The sequence below is a fragment of the Cheilinus undulatus genome, linkage group 13 (genome assembly GCF_018320785.1).
Source record: "Cheilinus undulatus linkage group 13, ASM1832078v1, whole genome shotgun sequence".
In the NCBI taxonomy this organism is placed as follows: domain Eukaryota; kingdom Metazoa; phylum Chordata; class Actinopteri; order Labriformes; family Labridae; genus Cheilinus; species Cheilinus undulatus.
Genome location: NC_054877.1, coordinates 42,461,860 through 42,479,375, shown reverse-complemented (window position 1 = coordinate 42,479,375; position 17,516 = coordinate 42,461,860). Strand labels below are relative to the sequence as shown.

Genomic DNA, 17,516 nt, shown 5'->3' with positions numbered 1-17,516 from the left:
AACAACATTGCCTTTCAGGCAATTCGATATTTAAATTGAATTTGATTCAAACATCGTTTTCTGTCTTGTTTTACGTTTCTCATGTTTTTTATGTTGTTAAAAAAAGAGTGAATAAAAATAGTTCGTAATTTCATCTCATTGTTTTTATGTGTGGATAAAAGAAGGGAACAGCAAAAAACAAATCACTGGAGCTGAAACTGTCAGAATAATTTTCAGCTAACAGATCTTTATTTTGAAGTGAGAATTGTAATCAAGGAACAAGCGGAAACAGCTATCAAAACGTAGGTAAGAACAGCTTTTTGCCCTTTCAGGCATGTCACATTAGATTTAGAAATTTTTTTTAAATGGAAAAAGTAATGCTTTTCTTTTACTGTTTCTCTTTTTTCATTTTTGTTTCCTGAAAATAAAAAGTAAAATCAATTTTCATTCAACTTCTTCTTAACCCATTAAAGCCTGAAAACACAAATTATAGCCAGAAAATTCTCATTTTTGGAACTGAAATAATATTTCAACTTTCTACTGAGATCTAAAAAAAAATCAAAATTTCCATAAAATTTAACATAAATATTTTTTGTATCTCATTTGATACATTAGGTGTTTTTGGTGACTGATAATCCACTTGAGGGTATTTTTATCATTTATCAGATTGTATGCAGACGTTTATTACAGTGATTTATTGATCATATTGGTTAAAGGTATCATAAAAGTATGTATCAAATATGATACAACAGGCTTTAAGGGGTTAATTTTCAAATTTATATATTAAGCGGCCTTAAAGAGCCAAGGATAGGGTTTCTTTCTCATGTTTTGTATTTAGTTCAGTATTTTGGATAAACTTTTTTCTTAATTTTGGATTTCTCATTTAAAAATCAAATATGCTGGCTGTAAAATACACTGACCCTAAAGGATATCAAAGTTGTTTGACGATCATTGGATGTTTGATTGATTTTTTTTTATTATTATTTGTTCCATATTATATAAGGGCTTTCAAACAATTTGAATTTTTGATTAACCTCCCTATTTGAAATTCCAATATTTTATATTTTTAAAAGTTTCACTGCACTTTAGTTTTTTGTACCATCTCAGGTAACTTCCTGTTTGGACAAAGTCCTGCTTTTATCTAAAATAAATGTCTTTATATAGATCATATATGAATTCAACCCTAGAAAAGAGGATCTTGTCTGCATCTTAAAAAAATAGTGAACAGGCAAAAGGTCAATGGTTGATGACTCGTCACTGAGCAGTTTGGAAGGTTTTTTTTTTTTTTTTTTTTTTTTTTTGCAGTTGACTTCTTCTACATCACATCAGGGAGAGGCTGATGTGGATTAACCAAATAAAGGGACACTGAAGCAGGGGATTAAAAATGAATATACTAATTATGGAGCTTAATTAATTGTGATTAATGCATTAATGCTGACAAGAAAAATGCATAACTTTATATTGGTCAACAAATATTGTGAGATATAGCTGCATTTACAGACTATACTTCAAATTGTATAACATAAATTAATACTTGCACATATATTTGATGTGACAATATTAGAGGCATTTTGTCCATAGTAAATAAATAAATATAAGTAAAGACCTACATGATATTATATAACTCATTAATTTAAATATACTAGTTATAAATTTAGACTGTTAGTAGCTAATTAAAACTTAAGATATGGATACGTGTAAAAACAGGTTATATTATAAAGATGCTGTGTAATAAACAGTAGATGAATTATGGTTGATTAGTCTGATGTATTTGTTTGATATGATGTATTGATCTTTTATTGATTTGATATTTGATAAATGATCTAAATATTTAACTTCAGTACATTTCTTTGACCTCTATATTTGGTCTGACAAATTGTCTTAATGCACGCTTTCCTGGTAATCACAGGAGGATTGTCTCGTCTGTTTCTGGAGGACGGAAAGTCTGCTCCGTCAGAGGCATGTCAGAGGACACAGAGCATTACAGATTACAGCCAGAACGCCATTTCTGCTCAGCTAGCCCTACTCAGACACAAGGCCAGACTTTTTTATGTGGGATTAAAACATCAAAGCTGCCAAGGCAGGGAAGGAGAACAGTGACAGTGAGTGAGAGAGGAGGCTGAGGGGGCTGATAAATGTAAAGGCAAATGGAGATGGAGGGCAGGTGTATCAAAGAGTGTCCACCTTGCAGTGTCTTAATGGCTTAATGGCTGCCAAACGATCTGACCTTGGCATCAAAGGCAGAATTAGAGGAGTACCAGGAAAACACAAGCTGCTTTAGCAGCTGTACATCAGAGAGAAAGTATTAATGGAGACGCCACATTCAAGATACGGTCGCCGACAGAGAAGTGGTCTTGACTCAGCTGAAAAACATTCGGTCACGGTGAAACGATTCAAGTTAAAAGCTGAGGAGAGTCATGCTGTGTGCCTTCACATCACCGGAAAACTCAAAAGAGAGAAAGAGATCTGTTGACTTGCTAAGGGCTTATTAGCAGTCGGATCTTTTCCCCTCTGATTTGATCCATGACAGGCTGACCTGTGTAGCTCAATCCTCATTAACTGTACATAAACAATGGTACATATTGGTTCTGTTGGCCCAAAGCTTTAGTGGCAACACCTTATAATAAGGCACAGAGAATGGTGTAGGTACCAAGGAACAATGAGTCACTAAATAATGAAGCACTGACTAAAGCTGGAAGGTCAGTGTATTTTAAGGACAAAATTTTTTTTATTTGAAATGAGAAATCTGAAATTTTCTTGATTATGGTTTAAAAATAGGAAAACAAAACATTTCTGCTTTTCTGTTTTTGCTTTTGAAAAGAAATGAATGAATGAAAAATTGTTCGTGATTCATCTTTTTTGTGTTCTGATAAAGAAAAAAAGATCAAGGAGCAGAAGCCTGGTGATGTAACATTCATTACCAACACTTAAAAAAAGTTTATTTTCCACTTCTTGTTTTCCCTTTTTGCTTTTATGTTTGGTTTCCAAAAATATAAATTAATACATGGGAAAAGGTTTGTTTTTTCATCTTATTGTTTTTGTGTTCTGATAAATAAAAAGATCAAAGAACAGAATGCTGGTGATGTAACATTCTTTATCAACACTTAAAAAAATGTTTAGTTTCCATTTCTTGTTTTCCCTTTTTCCTTTTTTTGTTGGTGTTCCAAAATAAAAATTAATACATGAAAAAGGGTTTGTTTTTTCATCTAATTGTTTTTGTGTTCTGATCAAAAAAGAGAAAGAAGATAACACACACAAGAAATAATAATAAAAAATGTTACAGTCCCAGTGCTCCATTCTTTAATCTTCCTTTTTGATCAGACCACTAAAGCAATAAGATAAAAAAAAAAAATTCTCATTTTTTCAATTCATTTTAGAGAACAAAGAAATAAAAATCGAAAAGGCCTTTGTTTGTTTATCATTTCCTCGTTTGTTCTCCAAAAGGAATGAATAAATAATAACTGCTTGGTCTTTCATCTCATTGACCAAAATAGAAAGATCAAAGAACCTAAAACTGGTGATGTAACATTCTTTTTTAACACCTGCAGAAGTGTTTCTTTTCCATTTGTTTTCCTTTTTGTTGGTTTGTTTTTGTTACAAGGAAATCAAAACAAAAAGTGGTTTGTTTTCAGCTATTCTTTGTTCATTCTGATCAAAAAAAGAAAGATCAAAGAACAGAACACTGATGATGTAACATTCTTTTTTCCCACCTGCAGCAGGTCATAGGTATAGTAAAAAACAACGTTACAGTCTCAGTGTTCTGTTATTTGATCTTTCTTTTTTGATCAGAGCACAAAAGCAGTAAGAAAAAAATAGGCCATTTTATATTCATTAAAAAAATGTGAAATGAAAAACAGTTGTTGTCCATTTTTCCTTTTCTTATTTTTTCCAAACAAAAATTAATGAATGAAAACTATTTTGTTTTTCATAGCTGTTTCTTTTTGCCATTTCTGTTTCTTGTTTGTTCTTATCCATTTTCTTTTTTCATTTTTGTTTTTCAGAGAGGAATTAATAAATGAAAAATGATTTGTTATTCATGTTATTGTGTTCAGATTAAAAAAGAAAGATCAAAGAACAGAATGGGGTGATGTAAAATTTTTTTCACTATTGCAGCCTGTCAAAGATAAAGGAATTTGGTTTTCCAAACAGAAATTAAAAAATGAAAACAGTTTTGTTTTTCATCTTATGGTTTATTTGTTTTGCTCATATAAGAAAGATAAAAGAATTAAAGATTGGTGACGTAACATTCTTTTTTTTACCACCTGCAAAAGTGTTTCTTTTTTCATGTCTTGTTTTTTTTTCAAAAAGAAATTCATACATGTTTTTTTATCTTACTGTTTTCATAAAAAAAGATCAAAGAACAGAACACTAGTGACATAACATTATTTTTTCATACCTGCAACATGTCACAGATATAGAAAAAACGTTACAATCCCAGCACTTTCTTATTTGACCCCCCCCCCCCCTTTTTTTTTTTTCATCAGAACACAAAAACAAACTGTTTTTCACTTTTTTATTCTCTTGGAAAAATACACAAAAAACGGCTGTTTTCCTGTTTTGTTTTGTTTTTTATTTCCAATTTAACCTTTAACTGCCTGGCAGCCCTGGATACCTACTTTACAATTTTAAGATCAAAGTTAGGCCTCCCTGATGATGGAGGGGGTATGTCCTGATTCAGGCAAATACATGTCCAAATAATCCTCAGTGTGGGGTTATTATGTGGGACTTTTCTACACCCTAGCCTTGAATTGCATAAATCAAACATGTTTGATATTAATGATTCAAGGTTGGTAAGGCCTTAATGGAATACCCACAACAGCTATTGAGTGTGAGCAGGCTGGTTAGCATCAACAATCGGATGTTAAGTAGTGTTATGACAACTAAACCTTCATCTCAACCTGACAGAAAAAAATACAGAAAAGAGTTCAGAGTCATTGTGCAAACATGATTAACACAGCACAAGATCATATTTATTTCTTAATGTTCAGTTCGGATGAAAAGAACTTAGTATGTCAGGGCCTTAACAGATGTTATTCATCAAGCAATCATTGAGTGCCCAGTATATTTAAAGTGACTGCTTTTGTTCTTTTGCCTTCTTCAGCTTCAAAACAAAGACAATGTAGTCCTGTGTTCATAAGCTCCCTGTGCTCTTCTACGAAAAAAAAAAAAAAAATCAACTTCTGAAACAAAGCTGTGATCATTATCACTTTTCCATCACTGGGCAATTGCAGTCAAGAAGGGGGCAGCACTATGGTGTTATAATTTTTACAAAACATAATGTTTGGGCTAAAGTTTTCCTTCAACCTTTCCATTCAAGCCTGCTTTTATGCTCTAAACTGCCTCCTTTGTGCTTAGAATTTCTCTGCTTGTGCTCTAAATGTCTGCTTTTTGCAAATCTTTATTTGCAGCACTCGTACTCAAACCATTCTCCTCTCATTCAGGTTGATGTGTGTGCGTACGAAACTTTCTCTGCCCTAGATGTGTATGTCCTTTCTTTTTTTGATCATCCAACAGGTGGAGGATGGACCAATCATGTTTGCTCTGCCTGTTGTTGCTGTGGTGTTCTCCAGGAGACCTTTGCTTTGATCTCAGTAAGGGAGTCCCAACATTCTATCTCACACACACACACACACACACACACAAATCATCTCAGTTGACTTCTAAGCCCTATAACTCAATAGATATGAAAAAATATCAGCCAATATTTAAAATCAATGTTTTAGCAGTAAAAATCCCCCTATATATTAACTGTAAATATCGGCCATACAAACAAATAAGTTAGTGGAGATTTGTACAGATCTAAACTTCATTTATATTTGATATCAATATCTACTAAAATCAATTTGTTATGTTGGCATATTGGATGATGGCAAGATTCAATATCATGCTTACCTAGTTAAAGTGTAAAATTCACTTTTTAAAATTATACATACGAAACTTTTTCCTTTGAAGTCTGTAGGATGAACTGAGTTATGGGGCTTAGAAGTAATATAAGTCAGCTTCCAAGCTCTATAACTCAAACTTAGTTCCTCCTACAGACTTCATTTTGGCTTTAAAATGTAGACTAATATCCAAATTTTAATGTTGGATTCACTTTGATGCCATTTTTTACAGTCATAACAATTCTGTGAAGTTTGATGATGATTTTTGTCTTTCAGAATTTTATTATCTGTGTGTATGTGATAGAATGTTGGGACTCTCTGAGTGAGATCAAAGCAAATGTCTCCTGGAGAACAGCACAGCAACAACGGGCAGAGTGAACATGATTGGTCCATTCACTTTCTGTTTCTTTTTTGGTTGGTTCATCCAAAAAAAAAAAAAAAAAAAAAAAAACAGAACAGAAATAGGACTCAACAATGTGGTTCTGGAAGTAACAATTCCATTCATTTTCTCCATGGAGGATTTGATTATTAGCTATATTATCAGAAGTATCTGAGTTGTACTTACCACAAGCTAAAACAATGGTATTTGTCAGGTATAAGACAAAAATTCACAAGATATCAACCTTGTTTTACAAAATATAGGTTATTCGCAATTTCAGCCAAAAATACTACAGCCCCCACAATCCTTAGATGTCACATTGACGTCTCTGATTGGTCTTGGTTACCTTGGAAATGTATAGTGAGTTGTGAAGGAAGGCTGCTGACTGTTGATGACAACAATACATGGAGTGGATTGTGGGATATGTAGTTCATTCCTCCTTGTAAAGAAATGAGAAAAGTCTTGGACCTTTTTCTCTGCTCTCAAATCATGTGCCACATCAAATGTTTTAAAGTAATGAGTACTTGGGTAGCTGTTAAATTTGGTTCATGCATTTAAAGTGTTGTAAAAAAGAATTTACAAAATGTCTATGGGGAATATGAACGGCGAATTTTTCTTCCCAACCAGTGCTACCATAAAAGTGGGCAATCACTGTTGAGCGCTTTACGTTTTGACTGTTTAAAGAAAGTTTCGTACGTGGTATCAGAGAAAAATCAGAGGGTCAGTTTGACAAACAGGCTGAGTCAACCTGAATGAGAGAATTGTTTGAGCATTAACACGTGTTTTTTTTTTTAATCAAACAACTATAGATCTGAGAGCAAGCAGACATTTAGAACACAGACAGAGAAAATCTGAGCATATAGAGGCAGTTTAAAGCATAAAAATGAGTTTTAAGGGAAAGTTAGAAAAAAAATTGGAGCCGAAAATCAGTAAGCTTTTCCCTATAGAACATCAAAATGCACTTCTGAATTTTGCGACAATAATGACTCCATAGACTTTCTTTTGGGGGTGAAGTGTTTCATGTGTAAGTGCCTCAGAATCACATTCTAACTAAAGTTTTGCAGAAAGGTTTCTGCAGCAGTTGCAAAGAATTGCACCTGTATCATAACATATTTGCATGGATTTATGGTCTTTACTGGTAGATTTGAACCTTGATATCTACAGATCGTACATTTTAAAAGTGTAGCTCCATTCCCCTTTAGGTTTAATAAGGAATAAAATCAAGGTCATGCTGCAGGGCGTGGCTACCTGTGACTGGCATGCTGCTGTAAACCCGACCAGGAAAGAAGCTTAGCAATGTGAGTGCAGCCTCATGTTGAAGATTTGTCACTACTGGCTCTAAAAAGCCAAGACAGCGATGGCCTAAATGCTGACCGGCTTCAGATCTGCTGTCTACAAACCGACATTTGACGTCACTATGCACCCTGGAGCCACATCCAGTCTGCTGTTCTGGATCTTTCTGCCCTTTTTCTGCTGTTTTAATTCACTAGAGAAGGAGAGGGGATGTCAGACAAAGAATCAGCAGAAAACACATCATGTAATGAAAGAATGAGCTTCCCAGAGCATCCTCAGCACTGATCAATACATGGAGATATTTCTGGAAACAGTGAGAACTAAGACTGACTTTTCTGCCGAGGTCGACACAGTTCATCAATAAAGCTGCTGCTGTTGTCAATTCTATCATTTTCATCTGAACGCTAATATTCATCACTTCATTACTCAGTATATTCACTGTAATGGGCCTATTGTCAATTGTACCTCCCATAATGGAAAAGTACTGTGAATTTTCTTTAAACAATACACAATACACGGCCTTTTAAACATCCAGTAACATCAACAAATCCCCCAATCAGACCCAGTGCCAGCTCCCTGCCCATAATCCCACAACAGATGCAGGAGAACAGATTTTTTGTCCCTGCAGGCGTCCTGCAGGATTGGCGGTAACACCAACAATACACCTAAAGACTTTGAGAAGACATTTGAGACATACACTGCAACGATTTCAGAAAGCCTGAGTAATATTGTGGTTTTGACCAGCTGGATGAAGACTGCACGGATGTGACTGAAAGCTCAGGAGAAGCTAATGATAGGAATGTTTGCTATGTTAAGTCATGGCATTGAGCCAAATGTTCAGATTTGACAGGACTGGTGCAAACCTTGTTTAATGCCATTGTACCTTAGTTAACAAATGCTTTAACATTTAATTTGTTGTGCATAATCCCACCAATGTCCATGGGGCTCTAATCCCCAGGTTGTCAAACACAGACACAGTCGCCATTTGCATATTTTACTCTTGCAGCAGCAGAGCCAGTCTAAACTCTTTTCTGCTCTTAAGTCTGCTCTCTTCTTCAGTATCACAAAGGGAAATGAACGGTCTGTTTGGCAGTGGGATGTCTCCCCTCTGGTGGGTCATCTAGGGCAGTGGTTCTCAACTTTGGGGTCGGGACCCCGTTGGGGGTCGCAAGACACTGAGAGGGAGTCACCAGATGCCTTTAAAAAACTAAGAATATTTTTTATATGACACTGTTGCCACTTTACACCAATTTTACCAAATGTTAACCCTTTTTCGTCACTTTTCAACACCAATTTTGTCAATTTCAAATCATTTTTGCCACTTAAAACCCATTTTTGTCCATTTCAGACCCTTTCCCCCACTTTTTTTCTGCCTGTTTTTGCCACCTCTAAACCAATTCTTGCCACTTTCTGCCTATTGTTGCCTTTGTTGACTCATTGTTACCATTATTAACTGCTTTTTACACCCCTTCTGTCCATTTTTACCACCGCTAAACTATTTTTGCCAGTTTATATCAATTTTTCATCCCATTCCACCTAATTTCCACAAATTTTTTGCACTTTTTACCCCTTTATGTACACATTTTTGCCACTTTATCCCATTTTTGGTTATTTTTTGACACTTTTATTTCATTTTTGACACTTTTAACCCATTTATGTTATTTAAATATCCAATTTCACCACCTTTTTCCACCATTTTTGCCATTCTTTATCATTTTTGCAATTTTTTAACCCATTTCAATTAGGTTTTAAACAAAAGTTTTCCTTTTTAAAAAGGCCATTTACTACACAAATGAATAAATAAAGATATTTGTTTCTTTGATAAGAGTGGTTATTATTCAGGTCAAATATAATTTAGGGTTTTCAAAGCTTAACTTTACAATGGACCATGGTTTTGCTGACCTCCATGGGCCCCTAGTTTGGCTGGGTCCCACAAACCTCCATCTTTATCCCTCCTCATGGGCAGCCCTGTCTTCACATGACTATTCTTGAATGTTCATGGCTGTGTTCAACCACCTTCAGGTACAGTGGGGGTCCCCAGTCTCTGGCATCTTTATTTTGGGGGTCGAAAAGGTTGAGAATTCCTGGTCTAGGGGTGTCGTAGGCCCTCCAGTGCCTTTTTAAAATCCTAAACTCTGATTACCTTTTGTTGTGTCAGGCAGGACTTGAGCTGTGAAAATCAGTTGTTTTAGGTTCAATGCAGCAGGATGCTAATAAGCTTTTTATTAGTTAAGTTTAGCATTCATTGAATGACTTTAGACAAATGTGTTCATTGAAAAATCAAATTTAAGAGATTGTAGTGTGTCCACTCTGTTGTATGTGACAGAATAAGGTCCACTGGGGAAAAAGTGAGATCCAACTTTAGCTTTTCAAATTCTGGGAAAAAAAAAAAAAAGTCTGAATTCTGGAAAAAAAAACAGAGTTATGAAATTGATCTAAAAATTCTAACATCAAAGTCAAATTCCAAGATCAAAAACAGAAATCTAAGAAATCCGGGATCATGGTCAGAGTTAGGATAACGTCAGAATTCTGTGATTAAATCTGAGTTCTGGGATCAGATCAGATTTCTAAGGTCAAAGGCCAGATTCTAAGATTATAGTCAGAATTCAGAGGTCATAATGTCAAAGTCCAAATTCTAAGGTTAAAGTCAGAATTATAATCCTTGCAAAGCAGATGGACTCACCCGTATTCGTGTTTCTCACTGGTGCTAAACAAATCTATCTGGCATGTCAGGTTACAAGGTCAAAGTCAAAATTCTGAAATCAAAGTTAAAATTCGGAGATTATAGTCAGAATTTTCAGATCATCAGAGAAGAACAACCAATCACTCACATCTATGGGCAATTTAGAGTCACTAGTTAACATCTTTTTGGACTGTGGGAAGACCAGAGAGAGCCCATCAAGCACAGGGAGAAGGCCCAATCCGATTCATGTTATGTTGAGAGCACTGACAAGAGGAAGACTGCTGCAGCCACAAATATGCAAAAAAAACAAGACAACAAAGAAAACAGTCAATTTTTTACAATGCAGATAGTAGTTAGGGGTGTCTAAACTATGGCCTGGGGGCCAAATGTTGCCTGTCGTCCATTTTTAATTGACCCACAGCAATTCTGAAATTAATCCAAATATGGCACACATCAGAACATAATGACTGTGCTTTACCATATTATACTTCTTAGTTCCTACACTACACAGAAGAATCACCAGCGTTACTGTACACAGGCAGAAGTGACCAACCTAGTGGACAACTTCACCCGAGGTGCAGAAGTGTTTAACACAAAAAACAATTCACCAGAAACATGAGCAAAGGAATCACAGCAATGATCCCTGTACAACCTCTGAACACATAGAAGTACATCTGAAACACATCTAAACACTCTGCCCAAAAAAACTCCATCCCCAAATTTGAAATGGATCTTAGGTTAACTGACTCTCTAAAGTTGGATTAACACTGATAGATCCACACTGTCAAATAATCAGCAGACATCAAACACTGCATATCACCACAAACACTACATCCCCACTGTGAAGCACAGTGGTGGCAGCATCATGCTGTGGGGATGCTTCTCAGTAGCTGGCCCTGGAAGGCTTGTAAAGGTAGAGGGTAAAATGAATGCAGCAAAATATTGGAAACTCCTTGGGGAAAACCTTATCTGGTCTGCAAGAGAACTACAGCTTAAGAGAAAATTTCTTTTCCAGCCAGACAATGACCTGAAGCTACACAGAAATGATTTAAAGACAACAAGGTGAATATCCTGGAATGGCCGAGTCAAAGCCCAGACCTCAAACCCCGCCCGATCCCCGTGTAATCTGACAGAGCTTGAGCAGTTTTGCAAAGAAGAATAAAATGTCAGTGTCCAGATGTACAAGCCCCACAGTGCGTTGTGGTAAACAACATGGCAATGCCCTGGGCAAAAAGCTGAAGTAATCAATTGAAGATGGATTAAAAATGGATATAAAGACCCTTATTATCAGATCTAACAATATGGATTCAATCTGTAAAGACCCTGAAAAGTCACCAAAGTTCCGGGCTCAAAAGAACGGCGCCCTATAGGGCTATGGAGACATCGGGGATAGCAAACGAACAAACAAGAAAGTCGAATTTAAGAGGAAAAAAAAGATTGTCTATGACTTATAGTTCAAAAGTTATTTACGTTTTTATAAACTTGTCACTTCTTGTTATTTACGACAACACCGTCCTCAGAGACCCCAGAAAGTCAGCCAAGTTCAAGGCTCACAAGAAAATGTTCTATAAGAGCTACGAATGCATGGAGAACATAATCAAAAAGTCACAAGGGAGAACTTTCAGATTTGAAAAAACAAAAACAACTGTCTCCGATCGACTGTTCAAACGTTACCAAGTGATTTATAAAGGGATGTGCCTTCTGCACGGATCTTGCCAAGCTCTAAGGGTTAAGGAAGAAAACTTTAAATTCTAAGGTTTTATGTTCATTAATTAACCGAAAAAATTGTTGTTGTTTTTCTTTTTTTTGAAGTTTAAAAATCATCATTAAATTATACTTTTTATCAAATTAACAGTATGGCTCTCAAAAGATTCAAATTTTTTTATTTTGATTCATCTTAGATCTTCTGTAGTTAATTGCAAATAATCACACCCTTTTTATCACATTTCAGAATTCTGTTATTTTTTATATGTTTTTGTGCCATTTTTGATTTTTCAACTGTCTTAAACTTGAGGTAATTGACTTACTGTTTGGGTACAGACATGCTCTGATTGGTAGATTGAAGATTTTAACATGAATTTACTTTATCTGGGTATTTAACTTTATTATAGAGGTGTGACTGAACAACCTGGCCAGAGCTCAAGTCTCTTGTTTTCTGCCAAAAGGGAAAGATCAGATTAGACTGTACAATGCCTCAGTGGTTACTCAGTTCTTTAAGTAAACTTTAAATACTTTTTACTTTTACTTGGTCTTTAGTCAGTTTTAGCCAGAGTAGCTGTGCTTTTACTTAAGTACAAGAGACGTGTACTTTTTCCACCTCTGGTTGCAATTCTAGTGCCCAATTAAACCGAGTCCCCGGGACTATCAGGTAAGAAAACGACCTCACTGAATCAAGGTATTTATAATCACAAAAGTGATGCAGGGTAAATCAGTTCTTGATAAAAGCTGCACAGCAAGGCATAGGGTTCCAGGAAGACGGCTGGAGAATCAGGAAATATGAACACAGTGAGATTATGTAAGGTGTGCTTGTTATGAAGCTGTAGAAGTTAAGGGTGCTGGTTGGTGGGGGGATTCTGGGAGTTTAAATACAACACAAACAGCAGCAGTAGAACCCTTAAATCTTTATAAAGCCCTTTGCAGTAAGAGCCTGGAGTCAGAATAAAACAAGTTAAAGCTGCTTTTTGACCAAAACACTCCAAACACATCTACTAATATCAGCGTGAACTGGAATAAACCCAAACTGATGTCCTCTGACGGCTCATCCTGCTGGATTTTTATTTTCTCTGCTTCACTTTAACTTCTCTGTAATCTCCTCTTTATTGAGTCGTTTCTTTAACCAGCTCCATCTCATGTCTTCATCCCTCCTCGTCGTTCTACCGGAGCGTTGTGTGGCATAAATGATGTCTCTGTGTCTCATCTCCTCTCACGTCAGCGTTGTGCCGAAGTCAAAGGAAAGTGTGGAGGAAAACAAAAAGAACAAAGACAGCATGGCAGCTGGTACACTCATACTCTCGCAGACGTGTGACACCGAGACATTTGCTGACAAAAGGATGACGAATGTTTCTGTTAAAGGCTGAAAAACTCTGCTGGAGTGAAAACTTACTCAGACGTAACCAGCAGATATCGGGAAGTTACAGCCACTTAGTGGTCTCTGCTTCATGAGGAGACATGACCAATCATTTTAGGCCTTTAGGTGCTCTGAAGTTTAGTCACGACTTTACAGGACATTTGAGACAGACTTCATAACTGTTAAAGGAGAGAGCGCATCATTTGAAACAAAATGGTTTAGAGAGCTTAAAGACACGAGCATGTCCTTCCCTAAGCGGTTCTCGACGTTGGATTCGGGACGCCATTGGGGCACTGAGATGGGGTCTCCAGATGCCTTAAAAAACTAACAATATTTCAAAAATTACACTGTTGCCACTTTACACAAATTTTGCCAAATTTTAACACATTTTTGCAACTTAAAACCTTTTTTTTCCCAATTTTTAAACCCTTTCCACCACTTCTTTTCCGCCTGTTTTTGCCACTTCTAAACCAAATCATGACACTCTCCACCTGTTGTTGGCTCTGTTTTCCCATTATTGCCACTATTAACCCTCTTTCCCTCTTTTTATGCCACATTTTACAATTTTTGCCAGTTTAACCCATTTCTTCCAATTTCTGCCTAAGCTAACCCCTTTATGCCAATTTACATCAATTTTTCATCCCATTTCACCAAATTTCCACCTATTTTTGGCACTTTAACACCATTTCAGCCACCTTTTAATCCCCTTTCACCACTTAATATGCTTGTTTTCGCAACTTTAACCCACTTTTGCAACTTTTTTTGATTATTTTTGCCACTCTTATCTAAGTTTTGGCCATTCTTACCCATTTCTGCTACTTTTAAAATGCAATTTCACCACCTTAACCCTATATATATATATATATTTTTGCCATTAATAACCAATTGCAGCTGTTTTTAATGTATTCTAATTCTATTTTTAACAAAAGGATTTGCATTTTTAAGAGGGCTACGTTCTACACAAATGTATTAAAAAGATATTTGTTTCTTTGATAAGCATATACCACAGCTTAACTTTACAATGGACCATGATTTTGCTGGACCCCAGTTTGGCTGGGCCCCATTTTCCCCCCTAATAGGTGGCCTTGTCTGCACATGACTATACTAGAATGTTCATGGCTCTGTTCAGCCCCCTTTAGGTACAGTGGGGGTCCTTGGTCTCTGGCACCTTTATTTTGAGGGTTGTGGGCTGAAAAGGTTGAGAAGCACTGCTCTAAGCTATTGGAATTTATTTTGGAGGGAAAAAGGGTTGAAATTTGGAAACAAAGGCTCATTTTAAACGTAATTAATGCAAATTTAAAACGTTAGCATTATGACAACAGAAAATGTCACATCTTTCAGAGTCCTGTAACCCTGCTCAAAACAATATTCATCTACTTTAAGTCATAATCCAAGGTATTTGCTTTATACAGGGTAGGTTTAGCCCATACTCTCTGTTCTATTATTTTAAAGACTCAACATCATTCACCATTACAGAGGAGATAAATCACTGCCTTTAACAGGCACAAAACCTGGAGCAGAACCAGACAATTTAGGTATGATAGAATGCAATAGCAGATACAGTACAGTAAAGTTATTTTAAGTGATGTGACAGGATGTAAAACTATATAATAAGGGGCAATTATACACCATACAATACGGTGTAATTGGCTGCGAATGTAACGTAATTTAATATATGTGCAATGTGATGCAGTGGGACATGAAAACATGCAGTGCAAAATGAAACCACAATATACCATGTGAAATGATGCAATGCAATGCAATATTATGCCATATAATACCAATACTGCGATGATGATGATGATTGATCCAAAAGTACTAGAACATGCGGCTGACAAGTATGTTTTGTTGCCCAGTTGTGTCCTATTACACTGATCATTCACACAATAAATACCGCTGAATGTCTACACCCAGTTTCAGATTTGGGTTTTGCCATTAGAGATGACATTTATAGTTAGAGAGAACCAACATGAAAACCAGAGAGCTGGCTGAAAACAAGCGATTGTGAAGCTGAGTGAAGATGAAAATCAATCAGAGCCACTGCACAAACGTTGGCCATAGCCAGTACAACCATTAGGAATGTCCTGAAGAAGAACAAAACCACTGGTGTACTCAGAAACAAACGTCAAACAGTTAGACTAAGGTAAACATCATCAGCTGATGACAGAAAAATTGTGAGAGCTGTAAACAAAGACCCTAAAACAACTGTTAGTGTCATCACCAACAACCTCCAGAGGGCAGGAGTGAGGGTATCACCATCTACTGTTGGCAGAAGACATCATGAACAAAAGAACAGAGGCTACACCAGAAGATGCTAAGCACTCATTAGAAGGAAGAACAGGAAGGCCAGGCTGGAATTTGCCAAAAAGTTCAGAGACGAGCCTCAAATATTCTGGGACAAGGTTTCATGGACTGAAGAGACAAAAATGAACCTTTACCAAAGCGATGGAAAGACTAAAGTTTGGAGAAAGAAAGGATCTGCTCATGATCTCAAACATACAAGCTCATCTGTGAAACACAGTGGTAATGTCATGGCTTGGGCTTGCATGGCTTCTTCTGGGACAAGCTCATTAATCTTCACTGATGATGTAACACATGATGGCAGTAGAAATGAACTTCTTGTCAGCTTAAAAAAAGATACAACCAAACTGATAAGGAGATCTTACATCATGCAGCAAGATAATGACCAAAAACACACTGCCAGAACAACAAAGGAGTTCATCCGAGGCAAGAAGTGGAAGGTTTTAGACTGGCCGAGTCAATCTCCAGACTTAAACCCTATAAAGACTGAAGGGAGTAACCCCCCCAAAAAACAACAACTGAAAAAGGCTGCAGTGAAAGCCTGGAAAAGCATCACAAAAGGAGAATGCTAAAGTTTGGTGATATCAGTGGGTCACAGGCTTGATGCAGTTACTATAAGCAATTTACAACTAAATATGGAGTCTTATTCACTTTAATCTATTTTAAGTTTAATCTGCTCCAGTACTTTTGCTCTCTGGTGTTCCATGACAAATAATCCTATCTCCTAAATTGTGTATCAGATCCAGATGTAAATACCTGGAAATAAAAGCTGAAATGGCAATGCCATATCCAGAGGTGGTTTTGAGGGTTTTAAAGAATCCCCATCACTGCCAAAAGTTTAGATTTTAAGTCAGTTAAAATAAATTATTAAAAATACTACAGTCATAAATTAGAAATATGAAAAATAAAACATTTAAAATAAGCTGTTCTCCATTTAAAAACTCCTCTTTTGTCATTCTCTTTCTACTAATGATTTTTTGAAGAGCAGTGTTTGAAAAAAAGATGGCAGAAATGTCAAAAAGTCTACTTTTGAAAAACAATCTTCAAACCCTTCCACGAGGCCTGCTATGAACCTTAAAATATGAACGAATATAAGAATACTGTAAGACTATTTCACATCCTGTACAGGTTTAAGGAACATGGATACTAGGCTGTTATAATCAAGTTTTTCTATTGGGCTCCGAACATCAAACAGTGGAGAACGAATGTGCTAAAAAAATCATGCTTAAGCAGCACCAGAAGAGTTTAAAAGTGTTGTGAGCCATATCCCACTGAAAATATTGTTCAGCAAAAATTGGTTGAAAAGGTTGGTCTCACATTAGTGAGCTGTACTTTCCACTGTCACACAGTGGGGTAATCCAAATGACTGGTTGGTTTTATGAAAGGGTGCTTGACAATCTCTTTTATCCATTTGTTTTTTTTTTCCAGTCTGTCTTTGAAGGTAATGCCATCATTTGAAGCCAATAAAACATTCCATCACTGCCTTAGCTTTCGTTACTGTTGCTTCATACAACACACCCAAGTCACAAACCTAGAAACGAGGGGTGGGCTGAAGCAAGGCTAAAGCCTTTTGACAAACAGCTGCAACACCCTGGCTTGTAATCAGATCAACCACACCTCTAATTATGAATAACTCATATCCCTTTCAAACAGCACAGAAGAGTTATAAAAGAAATCAGCATACTTGAGCTCTGTTTCATTGTTAGGCCACATTTATACCAACAATCCCTCCCTTATGTTGATGGAATGGGTATGTCATAAATAATGATCTATCTTTATTGATACTTGCCTTGTTCAAATTTTAGGATGTGCTGAGTTTGAGTTCTGATGCTCATTTGGACTGGTCTGTATGCAAAAGGAAAGGATGGAATGTTTAACAAGCTTTGATGAAATCATCTCCCAAGGGAGTGGGTGAAGTGTTTGATACAATTT

At 36.3% G+C, this 17,516-nt stretch overlaps 1 protein-coding gene across 1 annotated transcript in view; it reads right to left on the bottom strand.

The window, feature by feature from the left end:
* The window catches only part of LOC121520656 (potassium voltage-gated channel subfamily B member 2-like), a 43,942-nt gene that overhangs the window by 7,377 nt on the left and 19,049 nt on the right, over positions 1 to 17,516 (bottom strand). The window lies entirely within an intron of this gene.